The sequence below is a fragment of the Anabrus simplex genome, chromosome 5 (genome assembly GCF_040414725.1).
Source record: "Anabrus simplex isolate iqAnaSimp1 chromosome 5, ASM4041472v1, whole genome shotgun sequence".
Classification (NCBI taxonomy): Eukaryota; Metazoa; Arthropoda; class Insecta; order Orthoptera; family Tettigoniidae; genus Anabrus; species Anabrus simplex.
The window spans coordinates 340858261-340874734 of record NC_090269.1 but is presented as its reverse complement, the minus strand read 5'-3'; the positions used below and the strand labels follow the sequence as shown (position 1 = coordinate 340874734).

General features: G+C 38.6%; 1 protein-coding gene across 1 annotated transcript in view; it reads left to right on the top strand.

Moving 5' to 3' along the window:
* LOC136874889 (disks large-associated protein 5) overlaps window positions 1-16474 on the top strand; it is a 166974-nt gene that overhangs the window by 46371 nt on the left and 104129 nt on the right. The window lies entirely within an intron of this gene.

Sequence of the window (16474 nt, the reverse complement as noted above, 5' to 3'; positions counted from 1 at the left end):
GAAGTTACATTAAGAAATATAGGCTCTTTATTGTAAAATTGAGCAAGTTAGATGAAATGCTGGTTGTATGGTGATCTCATCATGTGCAGCTGTGGTATACTTGTGGACAAAACATGATGGCCTCAGTTCTTGGAAGTAAGGAGGTAGCCAGCTGTCAATCCCATCGTCAGTGTTGCCGCCAACTTGGCGGATTTTCCGCTAAATTTGGCGGAATTAGAAGACTGTCGGCCGAGAAATATACCATTTAGCGGACAGCGGATTTTTTTGGCGGAATTCTAGATTTATTAGAGCGGAATTTAGCGTTTTATCTATATTACTTTTTAAAAAAAAATTGTACTCCAGTGAGTCTCTGAGCTATTCCGTATTTCTTGTCAGGAGCTAGCAGTCACATGAGGAAAACATGTTATTTGGATTTGATGTTATGAAATCGTGGTATCATAAATTTGTAATGCGTGGGGAAAGGTACTTATCTCTTAGTTGACGAATGACGACAGATAATGAAACTGTGAGAGAGTAGCATTTATATTTGTGCTATGAAGGAAGACCGTTTAATGAACTAGCTTGTTCTGTGTGTGGCCCTTGAGGTATGAGATTCACCTAGATTGCACCCGGCAGTAAATCGCCTACAAGTTTTAGCTCGCCGGCTCGCAGGCAGGGGGTTAATACTAGTGAAACTCACAGATCAGGTGAGTACAGACATTTTTTAATTTTTGTTATGTGCGTATGGACCCAATGGATCACGCAAAGCTCTAACGATTCTGTTTTCTGAGTTGCCAAACAGCTCTCATCCTTTCTCCGTGGATCCTTTTTCGTTCTTCTGTCCACTTTGCTCCAGTCTTCTTTCCCATTTCGTTCTCTGGTTGCATTTTCCATCCATTTTTTTCCTATAGAGGTTTTTGTCCGCGGTGTCATTTGAGTTCATCTGGGCTTTTTCCAGATCCTTCTTCACTTCCAGTACCCATGGAATATTTTTTAGATGTTCTATGTAGATGAGAATCTTGTGTGTCAGTCTACTTGCCGGCAGTCTGTGGACGTGCCCATAAAATTTCAGACGTCTTTTGCGGATGTCTGCTACAATGTTGGAAAGGTCTTCTGTCACTTTGCGTGACCTCAGTCTATATCCATCTTCTGTTTTTCGGGGGCCGAGAATTTTCCTCAGATGATTATTATTATTATTATTATTATTATTATTATTATTATTATTATTATTATTACTATTATTATTATTTGAGATCGGATTTCTTGGCGGAATTTTAGCAGATTTTTGGTAGTATTTAGCGGATCTTGAAAATATAAGTTGGCAACACTGCCCATTGTGCACCCTACTGAGTTAATGAATTCTAAGTGATCCTTGCTTGATGTGGGGAGGTTGCCAAAGCACTCTCTTCAGTCTTGACTCCTCATGTCGAGTGCAGTGTAGTGACTTAGTGAGCGTTATTTATAGTCATATTTGGAATAAGTGATATTTGTAATATTTATAACTTATAAATTTAGCACAAGAACAGTAATGTGTCGATCTTCTTCTGGCCACGAGCAAATGAAGAATCTCAGTGTAATGAAGCAGAATTAAATCAGCTGCCTGGACCACTGCCACCTTCTTCACCAAGAACTCCAACGAAAAGTGACAAAAATGTGATTGTCGGAGGTGTTAATTACATTATAAAAACAAGCAGTGATGTTGGTGTGCGGAACATTACAAATTTCTTACAAGGTGCTTTAGGAAATGGCGGTGTTATAACTGGTAAAATTTTTTTTAACATTTTAAGTGCTGAGTTACCAGTTGACAGTTTGGTACCTCAGTGCTGAGGGTTTTTTATTTGTATGTAAAAAATGTAGATTCCTCAATTTTTAATTTATTAGTAGGGTGATTAGCTTAAAATGTTTGTAAATGTTGGTTCTTTATAAATCTAAATGCAAATGGAAAATCCTACACTTATGTTCAATATTATTTTGAGAGAAAACAAAATTAAACTTTTTGTGCCCATGCATACATCATCTTTATGCATAGTGATGAGCTCAAAATAAAATTATTTTCAAAAATCTGTAGGCAACTAATACATTTAACTCTTTAAAGTACACAAGTTGATATTTTAAAATACTTTCTAAACCTGGAATGTGGTGAGAGCTCAATCTGTTCCACTGGTTGTTTGTGATACCGATTTGTTTAACCAGCTACACCAACTCCTCTGGCACAACATTTTAGAAAAATAAATAATTTTGGGGTTGTCGTCAAACACTATGTGGATCCCAGAGTCTGTCTTAGTTACTTGAAAGTCCGGTGGTGAAAGTCATCCGTGCGCCACGAAAATAGTGAACTCGCTGTGTTTTTCTTCTTTCATTTAGGTGGCTCCGTTTCTTTCTCACTTACAATATTTTCAGCACACTCTGTATCACTCACACTTTCAAAATCGCTTAACAGTTCATTAAAATTAAGGGAAGGTCTGGCAGTACCAGACACCTAAGCAAAGGCTCGAGTTAAAAAGGTAGACTAGTGTGGAATTAAACAAATAACCGATTTTCAGGAACCTTATTATTCACCTTATGACTGCTGTTCAACTCTTACATACTAACATTAAACAAAAGCAATTTATCAGTAATTTAGGAACATAACTATCTTAAAGATTTAAAAACATGGTGTACAGTATCAGACATTCTGCTTTCAAAGGAGTGTTCTTACTTTCTTATGTATTGTTACATTATTTCACACAGCACATGTCACATTTATAATAAAGTTCATTCCCTTCAAGATTTGTACACTTTTCATGAGCCCAACCCTTGCATAAACTGCACTGGATCCAGTCCTCAGCAAAATTTTCCCCGCAGATGATACAATCAGTTTTGTCGTCTCCAGTGTGAAATTTCATCGCTTTCCTTGCAGTTTTACTGTTCTGAATATTTCCTTTTAAATCTCTCCTGGATTTAATATTGGACTTGACGGTCGTCTGGTCTGAATGGGCACTTTTTATTCGTTGCCTTTCTTCGAGGAGGAGTTTGTAAGGGCTTGAAGTGAGAATTTCACTTTGGTCCCCACGCTGTTTCCGTATGTTGAAATTTACAATCTTAGCACTTGGAAGTGGACAGATGTTGTGAATTAGGTTTCCACTTGGGGACAAAGAGGAGCTATGTAGGCTTATCTCTAAAGATGTGGTGGCCTTTGGTACTGACAAGACGGGTCTTGAAGAGGAAGGCATGGAATCGAAAGTTACAGCGTGTTTTGAAGTTGATGGTTGTGCTTCGGGTGATGTTTCTAAGGTAGAACGTTGGCATGTATGGGCAACTTCAGACAAACATGGTGTCAGTTCAGTGGGAGGCGAATTAAAGTCCAAGTCACTGAAAATATTGGGGTTCAACGGATAGATACCAGTACAAGCGAATGCCGCCTGAGCCAGATCCATAGGACACACTTTGGTAAATGCAGCATTTACCAGCCCAGAAATGTCTCTCAGCAAGATTTTCAAATTACTGTACTTCCTCGTCCACAAAAAGCACGCCTCGTATGCATTTTTGAAGGCCTTCATAATAACCCTATCCAGAGGCTGCAGTCTGTGGGTAGTGTGTGGTGGAAGACTCAAGATGTGGATGTTTCTGGAGCGAGCAAACAATATCACCTCTAAATCTTTATGACTACAGTGGCCATCAACAATCAACAGCACCGGGTTCTCTTCACCTGGATTCACTCTTTCAGAAAAAGCTCTCGTCCACTTAACACATTCACGCCCATCATCTGAGCGGCTATTTAAAGGGCTAGCCCAGCTATTCCAGCTGTTAGTGGCAGAGCAAACAACGAATTCTTTTCACAATGAGTTCTAAACTAAACAAGTTATGGAAACAAAATTTTCCACATACCTTAATGAAGTCCTCTAGTATCTCTGTAGTGTGTGGTAGATAATGTCACACTTTCCTGGGTGAATGGGAACACCACACTTTCCACAATAATAGCATGTTTCACTAATAATTTTATTTTTGAAGCACACTTTGCACCTTCTTCAGGGGAACTTGACTATATTTGATAGTGGAAACTTAAAGAGAATATGCTCTTTTCTCTTCCTATCTAACCTATATAACGGATCGTTGGCCGGTGCGATTTTTAGTGGCAAAATCGCGGGACGTTGACTTGGAGCTGATGAAGTAGATGGAGCTGAGATTTCGGAGAGAGGTGACTGTACTTGTATATCAGGTTCACTTTTCCCCCCGTTTGAGAATTGCCTGGTGTTCCTTTAGATCTTTTGGTACACCCCTATTTGACCGTATTGTTCCACATAGGGCAGTGTTCTGTTCCCGTAATTGTTTTGAGAGTCCAACGTTATTTGTAATAATTGTCCATATAGACTGTTATACTCCTGGCCAAGATAATTTTCAAGCAGCTGAAAAACTGTGCTTTGTAAATTCGCATCACTTGCATCATTTATATTGTGTCTACACGCCATGGTTACACTTCAGAACGCGATTATACACATGCTTGTGCAATCACAAACCAACTACGCAGCTAGTTGTGCCAGCGCTAGGCTACCTTCAGGAACAAAGTAAAGAAAGTGCATTGGGAGGGAAAATCGCCGTGGCCATGTGGTTTCTGGTGAGTAGAAGCATTCATAAGGGTATTACTTTCATCTCTCTTGCACATATTTGTGACCAAAATAGATCCCAGCTGCGTAGGAACGGCTCCAGTTCAAGGTTGCGCTTATCCGGGCTAACTCGGATACGGTCCACAACATGGTCACGTGCTATAGGCAGTAACTCGGATACGGGTGTTTTGTATGTGTTAAGGAATCCATCTTTCGTGATCCAGTCACTCGGTTGCGCATCAAACACACTACCGTGGGGACCATCTTTTGGTAGTTCACTGTCCATTCTTACCCGTGGAAAAACAAATAAGGGAGGAACAAACTGGTCCCCTGAAGCATTAATGAACAACAGAACGGTGACGTTCTTTCCCTATTCGTCAGAAGTCAACTTTCCTACTTGTTTCTTACCTTTCACTTAAATGACCTTCAACTGATTTTCATGCACTACAGATACCCCAGTTTCATCAGCATTAAAAATCGATGGTTTGAATGAATATTTTTCCATCACTTCAATGAATTTGTCAAAAAATCGTTTCACCTGCTGTTACGCATTGCAAACTCGTGGATTTTGCGAACCTTAAACTCAAGTTACAGGTAACTAATCTCATTTTGGTCCGTATTGAAGATACAATAAGTAAAACATTTTCAAGATTAAAATTATTGTGTCCACCTTTTCAATACAAATATATATTTTTAGTGATTAAATTCTGCATGAATTAAAAACACTAGTTAGGGACATGTTTCGCCCTAGTTATGGGCATCTTCAGCCTAATACTAAATCTTAAGGTCAAGAATTAAAACTATAAACATCGGAACTTAATAGTAAACTTAACTTAATACTAAATACAATGGTCCTATGCTTTTTACATAGTTTACAATATGTACATTACTTTGCCAGAATTTACGAACAATGAATTAATTTATTTTATAATGACTAGACATCCAAATTGTAGACTGGATTGATCACAGCGTGAATTGGGGTTTCTCAAATTGTATTGACTAGAAATCTATCACAGCGTGAGTTGGGGGTTTCTTCAATTGTTATAGTCGCCTGAGTCATAAGTATTGTTACAAAACAGGAACCTTGGTTAAAGTCGTTCATGTTAGGGTATGAATCAGTTTGAATATTCCTTTAGAAAGAAGCATGGTTATGTTTTAAGGTTGAAGCATGTATTGTACCCATATTGGGTCATTTAGGGCAACAATTACGTAATTCGATTTCACAAACAGATGTATAGATGGAATTGTTGGATGAGAACCTACAGAAGTCACTTACCAGGCTTGAAGTCTCGTCCTCCCTACTTTCATTGCGTCACTGGCTGAACTCATAAAGCATACGGGCAATGGAATATTCGAAAAAGAAAATAAGCACTACATGAGATATAACGAAAGTAGGATTCTCTATAATGTGAGAGGAGTACGCTAATATTATTAAATGAGAAGAATCTTCATTGAAATATTATTTGCTAAACATTTTATTATACTGATAAAATCGCATGAGATGGTGCCATACTACAACACATAAACAAGAAACAATCGAGAATAATGCAAAAATTATTTATATAGTATGACTTAATGTCCTTGTAGTTTATTCATAGTTGTAGTTGGTCCTCGGCATACCTCAAATCATTTGATTAATACACACTGATACGTGGATTTATTTATCTATAGCAGTGATGCTAAATAGCATCCATCCTGTTGATTAATTTATCATAATTCATCATTAATCATGTCTTTAATTAATTATTAGTCATGATTTGGAAAGGATTTATATCACCGGGCGAGTTGGCCGTGCACGTAGAGGCGCGCAGCTGTGAGCTTGCATCCGGGAGATAGTAGGTTCGAATCCCACTATTGGCAGCCCTGAAAATGGTTTTCCGTGGTTTCCCATTTTCACACCAGGCAAATGCTGGGGCTGTACCTTAATTAAGGCCACGGCCGCTTCCTTCCAACTCCTAGGTCTTTCCTATCCCATCGTCGCCATAAGACCTGTGTCGGTGCGACGTAAAGCCCCTAGCAAAAAAAAAAAAAAAGATTTATATCATAAGTACATCTACTTTACACACGAGATTGCATCGCCGCATATCAAACACATGGTCTATTTGACCTTGACAATTATATATTACACTGAACACATACGTGTATCCTAGGTTTACCTAACAAATTATATTCAAAGAAAAATCAACCAACGCTGGAATCAAACCCATCACCATAGAACACTTTGGGGAATAAGAAAACACGTAAACACATTACATAAAAAAATATCAAACATATATCACACAGTACATCTTGAAGATATGACTTAATCAAGCCATAGTATCGGGTTAAATTCTTTGTTCCAACATGGGTCGAACTCAGGCACTCCAGCTTCCGAGGTAAAAAATTTAAAACTCCTATCACGAGGTAATTTAATGCGTAAAAATGGGAAGGGGTTTATCCTTCGCAAAATCAGGAAATTATCCGCGTTACTCATAACGTGTCATTAGAATGGAATTGAGACTGTATTGGCGAACGAGAGGGATCCAGCAGGTAAATATTAAGCTTGTTGGGGACAACAGAATCTTCCTCAGACCCTACAAGTCCTCGCGTAGTAAAACTGTCAATCATGACAACAGCTGTGTGTCCAGCTCCGTGGCTACAAAAACACATTGAACTCGTCCTGTCTTTCTTTCTTTTATGTATCATCTCGGCTTGTTCTCAAGCACGCATTCATTTGAGAGCCTATACTTCTTATTATTCATATCTGGCTATATATTTAGCCTAATTCAATATAACACAACAGCCATAATTATTATAATCTTTTATCATTCCAACGTCTCAAAAATTCACAAGCTTTACCCTCCATATCATACCACCGCATTTCAAATCCGTTCTATTAATTTACAGAGAAGACTCCATTCTTACAGGTTATTTAATTCTTCTCGCATATCTATCTAATTCACATAATACCTCGGTTTGGGACATCTTCAATTATCATACGGGATTTATAAATTCCTGAATCACCTTGAAGCAAACGTATAGTTTATCTACAAACTACTATGTAAGTCTTTACCAGATAGTAACATTACGAAGAAGTTATAAGTTTAGCTAAAGCGCTATTCTTCTTAAAATATGTGCTTCATATACACTAAGAATTTATGGGATCTATATAATAATTCATGCAAATAAACCTGCTAAATATCATGGTTCATGTTTGTGGGTTACTGTAGTCACGTCCTAGTTCGTGAACCATGGGCAACGGCTGAGTGGCTTAGTAAGTGGTCCTGAGAGTCGGGATACCTGTTGCTATGGAATGGGAGTGGGCATCTCGGACATATTCTGTGTCCTGGCCCTCCTTGTGCTCAGGTGGCTAGGACTATACAATCCACCGGTGGTCCATAACCCGTTAAGAGGAGAGATCCTCACTTGGACTATGTGTAAGTAGGGTAGCATCCTACTTCATGAATCTACCGAGCTCAGAACATTTTAAGCAAGCCTCGGACCTATGGGAGTAACGGAGTCCCACTCCCATTTGACAGGAGAGGGACTCCTTGGAAACAACTTGGCGAATGAAATGGAATTCGATGGGGAGCTATCAATATTAATGGGGCTTATGGAAGAAAGAAAGCAGAACTGGCTGGGTCAGCAAAGAGGATGCATCTGGATGTGCTAAGAGTAAGTGATATTCGGGTAAGGGGAGATAACGAGGAAGATACAGGAGATTATAAAGTGTACTTGATGGGTGTTAGAAGGGGAAGGGCAGAGTCTGGGGTAGGACTCTTTATCAGGAATACCATTGCAAGGAACATAGTTTCTGTTAGGCACGTAAATGAGCGAATGATGTGGGTAGATTTGTCAGTTGGAGGAATTAGGACAAGAATTGTGTCCGTGTATTCACCATATGAGGGTGCGAATGAGGATGAAGTTGACAAGTTTTATGAAGCATTGAGTGACATCGTGGTCAGGGTGAACAGAAAGGATAGAATAGTGCTAACGGGCGATTTCAATGCGAGAGTTGGGAATAGAACTGAAGGATACGAAAGGGTGATTGGTAAATGTGGGGAAGATATGGAAGCTAATGGGAATGGGAAGCGTTTGCTGGACTTCTGTGCTAGTATGGGTTTAGCTGTTACGAATACATTCTTCAAGCATAAGGCTATTCACCGCTACACATGGGAGACTAGGGGTACCAGATCCATGATAGACTATATCTTAACAGACTTCGAATTCAGGAAATCTGTTAGGAATGTACGAGTTTTTCGATGATACAGACCACTATCTGATCTGTAGTGAACTAAGTATCTCTAGGCCTAGGGTAGGAAAAGTGAAATCTGTCTGCAAACGAATAAGGGTAGAAAATCTCCAGGACGAGCAAATTAGACGGAAGTACATGGATATGATTATTGAGAAGTTTCGAACAGTAGACAGTAAGCAGGTTCAGGATATAGAAAGTGAATGGGTGGCATACAGGGATGCTGTAGTAGAAACAGCAAGGGAATGCCTAGGAACAACTGTGTGTAAAGATGGGAAAAGGCGAACATCTTGGTGGAGAAGTGAGAGCAGCTTGTAAACTAAAAAGAAGGCTTATCAAAAATGGCTCCAAACAAGGGCCGAGGCAGACAGGGAGTTGTACGTAGATGAAAGAAACAGAGCGAAACAAATAGTTGTTGAATCCAAAAAGAAGTCCTGGGAAGATTTTGGTAACAACTTGGAAAGGCTAGGTCAAGCAGCAGGGAAACCTTTCTGGACAGTAATAAAGAATCTTAGGAAGGGAGGGAAAAAGGAAATGAACAGTGTTTTGAGTAATTCAGGTGAACTCATAATAGATCCCAGGGAATCACTGGAGAGGTGAAGGGAATATTTTGAACATTTTCTCAATGTAAAAGGAAATCATCCTGGTGGTGTTGCGAACAGCCAAGCTCATGGGGAGTATGATGTTGGTGAAATTATGCTTGAGGAAGTGGAAAGGATGGTAAATAAACTCCATTGTCATAAGGCAGCAGGAATAGATGAAATTAGACCTTAAATGGTGAAGTATAGTGGGAAGGCAGGGATGAAATGGCTTCATAGAATAGTAAAATTAGCATGGAGTGTTGGTAAGGTACCTTCAGATTGGGCAAAAGCAGTAATTGCACCTATCTATAAGCAAGGGAACAGGAAGGATTGCAACAACTATCGAGGTATCTCATTGATTAGTATACCAGGCAAAGTATTCACTGGCATCTTGGAAGGGAGGGTGCGATCAGTCGTTGAGAGGAAGCTGGATGAAAACCAGTGCGGTTTCAGACCACAGAGAGGCTGTCAGGATCAGATTTTCAGTATGCGCCAGGAAGTTGAAAAATGCTACGAGAGGAATAGGCAGTTGTGTTTATGTTTCGTAGATCTAGAGAAAGCATATGACAGGGTACCGAGGGAAAAGATGTTCGCTATACTGGGGGACTATGGAATTAAAGGCAGATTATTAAAATCAATCGAAGGCATTTATGTAGACAATTGTGCTTCAGTGGGAATTGATGGTAGAATGAGTTCTTGGTTCATGGTACTTACAGGAGTTAGACAAGGCTGTAATCTTTTACCTTTGCTGTTCGTAGTTTACATGGATCATCTGCCGAAAGGCATAAAATGGCAGGGAGGGATTCAGATAGGTGGAAATGTAGTAAGCAGTTTGGCCTATGCTGACGACTTGGTCTTAATGGCAGACTGTGCCGAAAGCCTGCAGTCTAATATCTTGGAACTTGAAAATAGGTGCAATGAGTATGGTATGAAAATTAGCCTCTCGAAGACTAAATTGATGTCAGTAGGTAAGAAATTCAGCAGAATTGAATGTCAGATGGGTGATACAAAGCTAGAACAGGTCGATAATTTCAAGTATTTAGGTTGTGTGTTCTCCCAGGATGGTAATATAGGAAGTGAGATTGAATCAAGGTGTCGTAAAGGTAATGCAGTGAGCTCGCAGCTGCGATCAACAGTATTCTGTAAGAAGGAAGTGAGCTCCCAGACGAAACTATCTTTACATCGGTCTGTTTTCAGACCAACTTTGCTTTACGGGAGCGAAAGCTGGGTGGACTCAGGATATCTTATTCATAAGTTAGAAGTAACAGACATGAAAGTAGCAAGAATGATTGGTGGTACAAACAGGTGGGAACAATGGCAGGAGGGTGCTCAGAATGAGGAGATAAAGGCTAATTTAGGAATGAACTCGATGGATGAAGCTGTACGCATAAACCGGCTTCGGTGGTGGGGTCATGTGAGGCGAATGGAGGAGGATAGGTTACCTAGGAGAATAATGGACTGTGCTATGGAGGGTAAGAGAAGTAGAGGTAGACCAAGATGACGATGGTTAGACTCGGTTTCTAACGATTTAAAGACAAGAGGTATAGAATTAAATGAGGCCACAACTCAAGTTGCAAATCGAGGATTGTGGCGACGTTTAGTAAATTCTCAGAGGCTCGCATACTGAACGCTGAAAGGCATAACAGTCTATAATGATAATGTATGTATGTATCATGATGTGAACAAAATATTTTGATATTAAGAAAGATTGCTTTGATCTGTCTTCATAAATTAGACGTATACAGAATAAGATCAGTTTCAATCATGTGTAGTATCCGCTGGCTACATACGATATAATATTTTCTAAATTAATATAATCAATATATATATATATTACACACACACACATTCAATATCTACTCTGGAAATAAGTGAGATTGCTCTAAATAGACACAGTAGCATCATTGTCAGATTGCAATTACAGTGAAACTCTGTTAAGAATTTTTTCAAGGAATAAAAAAAGAAAAAAAACTTAAGCAGAAAACTTCTTAAAAGGGGTAATGCCCGAAAACGTATTCTGTACTTTGACATACATGGACACACAGCCAACAGATTTCCTTGTTTGTGAACAATACCGAAATAGGCTGATGTATAAAGGCTGCTAAAAGAAAGCCACAATATAAATACGGTATTAGATTATCATGGCATGTATTTTTAGAGATAAAGTAAAATACTGTAATTAAACATACTGTATTATAAAAATTCTTGATAAGAGAAAGGAACATATTATATAAAAACTTGCACTAGAGATAAAAGAAATACTAAGAACATTATAACGGTAGATGGTGACCGTACATTATGTAAATTCCATACTGCATTAGACATTAAATACATTTCCAAACACAAAAGTCTAGGCTCCTACTTGGAAAAGAAATTGCCCAGGGTTGACTGTTTTTACGTTTTTACTGCTTTCTTGAACTATAAACCTCCGAGCTGGATAGCTGCAGTTGCATAAGTGCAGCCAGTATTCAGTATTCAGGAGGTAGTGGGTTCGAACCCCACTGTTGCCTGCCTTGAAGATGGATTTTTCCGTGGTTTCGCATTTTCACACAAGGCATATGCTGGAGCTGTACCTTAAGGCCACAGCCGCCTCCTTCCCATTCCTAGCCCTTTCCTGTCCCATCGTCGCCGTAAGACCTATCTGTGTCAGTGCGACGTAAAGCAACTTGAAAAAAAAAAAAAAAAAAAAAAAAAAAAAGAACTATAAACCTCCCACATTCCCCAGAACACACTGACTGAACCTTCCATAAACCGCCTCAGTTTTTCGCACCCCCTCCCGACATCATCTTCAAGTTAACGGCAGCAGACGGGACAGTGGCAACTTATTCTTAGAGATTCTTAGAACCAAATCATAGGCCTATATCGCCCCTGCATTCCTACTAGTTGTCACGGCCACGGGCGTAGTTTCTGGCTGTTTCAAAAGTATTGCATGGACAAGCCGATATTGAGTTTATTTCCCTGCTTTAATCCTCTTCATGCTAAAGGTATGAAGAAAAGAAAATCAGGTTCGAATTTGCAGGAATGAGTGCATGAGTAAGTATTGGGGTATTAAGTGCGAGTGATAAAGGCAGCAGTAGCAACACTAGCACATCTAAACGTAAACAATTTCTTTCCCCACGAGAATTTTATTTCATGTCTCCTCATCCTTGTGCTATGTTCTAATAATGCGATGTAATAATTACGAGTGATACGATAATACAATGTTTAGCTCGTATAAAAGTAAAAAATAACTTTCAATTTTATGCCAACACGTTGTATCGTGATGCCTCTGAGTGCGTGTCAGGCCCTCTCTCACCAACACCCAGCTGGTTATCAACATTCGTTCAACTTCGTAGACGATCGGGATCTTTCGGTCGGCTGTTTGGCAGCATAATATGTATCAGCTGGCAAGTCGGCTGCATTCTCTTTGTCAGCTGTTTCGTGCATAGAGTCGGGATGTTTCTTTGTTTCGTAATAGTTTATTCACCTAACTAATAATGGACACGGAAAATCTTATCAGTTTAGTTCCAAAACGTAATTTCCTCTATGACAGGACCCATAAGCATTATTGCAACAACAACGTAAGAGAGGAGGTCTGGAAGGAAATAAGCAAGGGAATGAAAAACCAAACAGGTTAGAATATTCAATTTTGTGGTAGATTAGGCCTACATGGTACTTTATTTCGCAATTATTGTTGACCTTATTTCAAATCATATTATGTTGAGTCCATATACGGTACGGTGCGACGTAAAGCCCCCAGCAAAAAAAAAAAAAAAAAAAAAAAAATACTGTACGGTATGTCAGTACGATAATTGATATTGCTTGGAATGTACAGTATTTACCGTGAACAATTTTGTAAGTGGCATTCCCTACAGTTGTCGTTCATGTATTCCTAACGAACAGTACGGTAATGCATAAGAAACTGCTGTGTTGTGGACAAATACATTTTTCGGTTTTTAATTAATGTTGATGCCACCTCGATTAATGACTTCACCCTGTCGCGGCACGCAACTTACTGCATTAGTGTTTTATCAAACCATCTTTGTGTTTCCCGCGTAGAATCCCATTTGATTCTATTCTGCTTGATGTAAACAGTGGAGTGGAAATTACGACTGATGGGTTCGATTCGATTCCCCAAGGTGAGAGCATATTTGGTGAGAGTGAGCATCTGGTGGTGGTGTTGTCACAGCATGACGTCATATGGCCTTGGCAAGCCCGGAGAAGCTCCATGACAGATGACAGGCGCAAACGGTCTAACACAGGGTTCAACTTGCACGGGGACTGGAGGGTTCTAACCATGAGCTGCTTTGAGCGGATGTTTTCTATCTCAAGGGGCTCTAAAATTTGAACTGTTTAACTGGGAAATATATTTACAACAAAACACTTTAAGCGGGATAAATATACATATATCTTAATGCAACCGATCAAGGGTCCAAGAATATCACACTTCTTAGGCAGGACAACTTCTTATGCGGGAACTTCTTAACAGAGTTTTCACTCTATTGTTTTTCATCTCATAAAATTTAATCATTTTAGTATAGATGAATAAGGAATACCATGGATGAAAATTCTAAGGCCTCATTAGTCATATAGAATCTTATTAAGAAGATATTTCGATTGTATATTCCACTAACAACCTGTTATATTAGCTACAATCAGCTTATACCTCATAAATAATATGTATTTATCATTGAAATTGCCATACGATTGTTGATCGTGGCTTATTGGATTTATTTTTGATGACCAATACCTATCATTAGCTCATAAGTTCAATACCAAGTTGCCATTTGCCATGCGATATGGATTATTTATTTCGTTAACATCAATATTACCACACAATCTACCATTGATCCACATCAGCGTTACTTAACTATTCTTTATTCATTCATATATGAAAATCCTTCATATCTCCTCGTATTTTTCATAATTTGATTCTTTCCTTCATATAACATTATTCCATCATTTCACACTTACTTCCTCATATTTCTTTTTATATGTTTATACTGCACCATATGTCAGTATTCCTTATTTAATTCAACGTAACATACAATTCAATTAACTTCTCACATAACCAAAATATCATTTCACGTACCAACAACTATCTTTCATCTGTATCAATATGTACCTTATTTATTCGTATTCATCCATATTCAACCTATTCTGATTTATTATTGACAATAAATGATCAATCTTTATGAACTTGATATCCTACGACTCAATATTATTACGTAACACAATCTATTCTCATCATAAATTCTTATCAATGGCAAGGTATATCATAATTAACTGAATATCGCACGTAACACTTCACTGTTATGTGGTCACTTCCCTATCTTAAGATATACTTTACTTAAGCTGAAGACTATCTATCACCTTCCTAAATACGTCACTTTTGGATCATTTAAATCTAAGAATTTCATTTTTGTCCGTATTGAACTGAGAATGGAAGATAGAAAACTTAAAAGGGTCCACCTTTTCAATACAAAATTGTTATAGTTTATTACAACATATATTTACATTTGGAACTAGTTTCGACGCTGTTTGGCGTCATCTTCAGCCAAAATGTGTGAAATAGGCTAGCATGTAGACATTTATATTACACAAGGCGTTATATTAAACAATACACATCTTGCAAGGAGATAAAAACAGGGACAAATATAGAAACAAATGAATCGTTGAGAAAGCAAAAGTTATACATATTAAAAATAACCTTAACCACACATCTTGTAGTGTGAAAATATTCGCCTTGAATGATTCCTGAATACAAAACGCACGCGCACACATTTCTGAAGAGCCAGCAGGCAGGAAAAAGTAAAGTGAAACCTTAAGAGTTCTTCTGAGAGGAGTTCATCATTTTTTCTGTGTTCCGACTAACTAATGAAGTTTCCCTTGAATTCCTGATAAATACACACAACAGGAAATTCTCCTTCACTCTCAACAATAGCTATAAAGACAAACGGTAAATTTTGCTTTCTCAACGATTCATTTGTTTCTATATTCGTCCCTGTTTTTATCTCCTCGTAAGATGTGTATTGTTGAATGTAACACCTTGTGTAAAAAATTGGGTTAAATGAAGAAGTTATATCATGTTCAAGATCATGCCTTCACGTCTCTGCACAATATTTAAAATGAAACAGCGTCGAAACTAGTTCCAAATGTAAATATATGTTGTAATAAACTATAACAATTTTGTATTGAAAAGGTGGACCCTTTTAAGTTTCCTATCTTCCACTTTTGGATCACTCGCGTGGAAATACGTAATATTGAATGATATCATGAAGATGTAATGGCCTATTCCTTTCCAAATAAAATATTCAACTACATTCTACAGATAAAAACAGAATCATTTGACAATGTTTTGAGAACTTTCTCTCTTCATCTGCCGGGATTGGTGTTGGTTCTGCTACATCGTCAGCTGCTCTGGTCCTCCTGTGGTTATGGGCTTAGTCATCTAGGATTTCCTTTGCGGGAAATGAGCTCTCGCCTGCCGGTGATGTCAGCTGGTCTCTTTTGGTCGTCAACCCCATTCTCGATTTACAGGTCCATTACGTTGGATTATTGCACATTCAGGAAATGCAGATCAAAGACAATATTAATAACATTTTGTCAGATGCAAAGCCTTCTTGTACTACTGTCTTGTTTGATATTTGCTAATATATCGTCTACGTGTAAGTTATTATACAGACTACCAAAATGACTGACGTGACTTTATCTCGTTTAATTCAATGGTATTTTATCTTATACGATTGCGTATTGTAAAATATGCTTCCTAACGAAACCTTTGCTTTATTTACAGAAGTCAGATCCGTTTAAAGTCTTCCTCTTCTCCCTTCAAACGCTCAAGATGATTTCTATTATATATATTTTTTTATCTGTTTTCAGTCTTCCGTATTAAATTAAACTACCGGGCGAGTTGGCCGTGCGCGTAGAAGCGCGCGGCTGTGAGCTTGCATCCGGGAGAGAGTGGGTTCGAATCCCACTGTCGGCAGCCCTGAAGATGGTTTTCCGTGGTTTCCCATTTTCACACCAGGCAAATGCTGGGGCTGTACCGTAATTAAGGCCACGGCCGCTTCCTTCCAACTCCTAGGCCTTTCCTATCCCATCGTCGCCATAAGACCTAT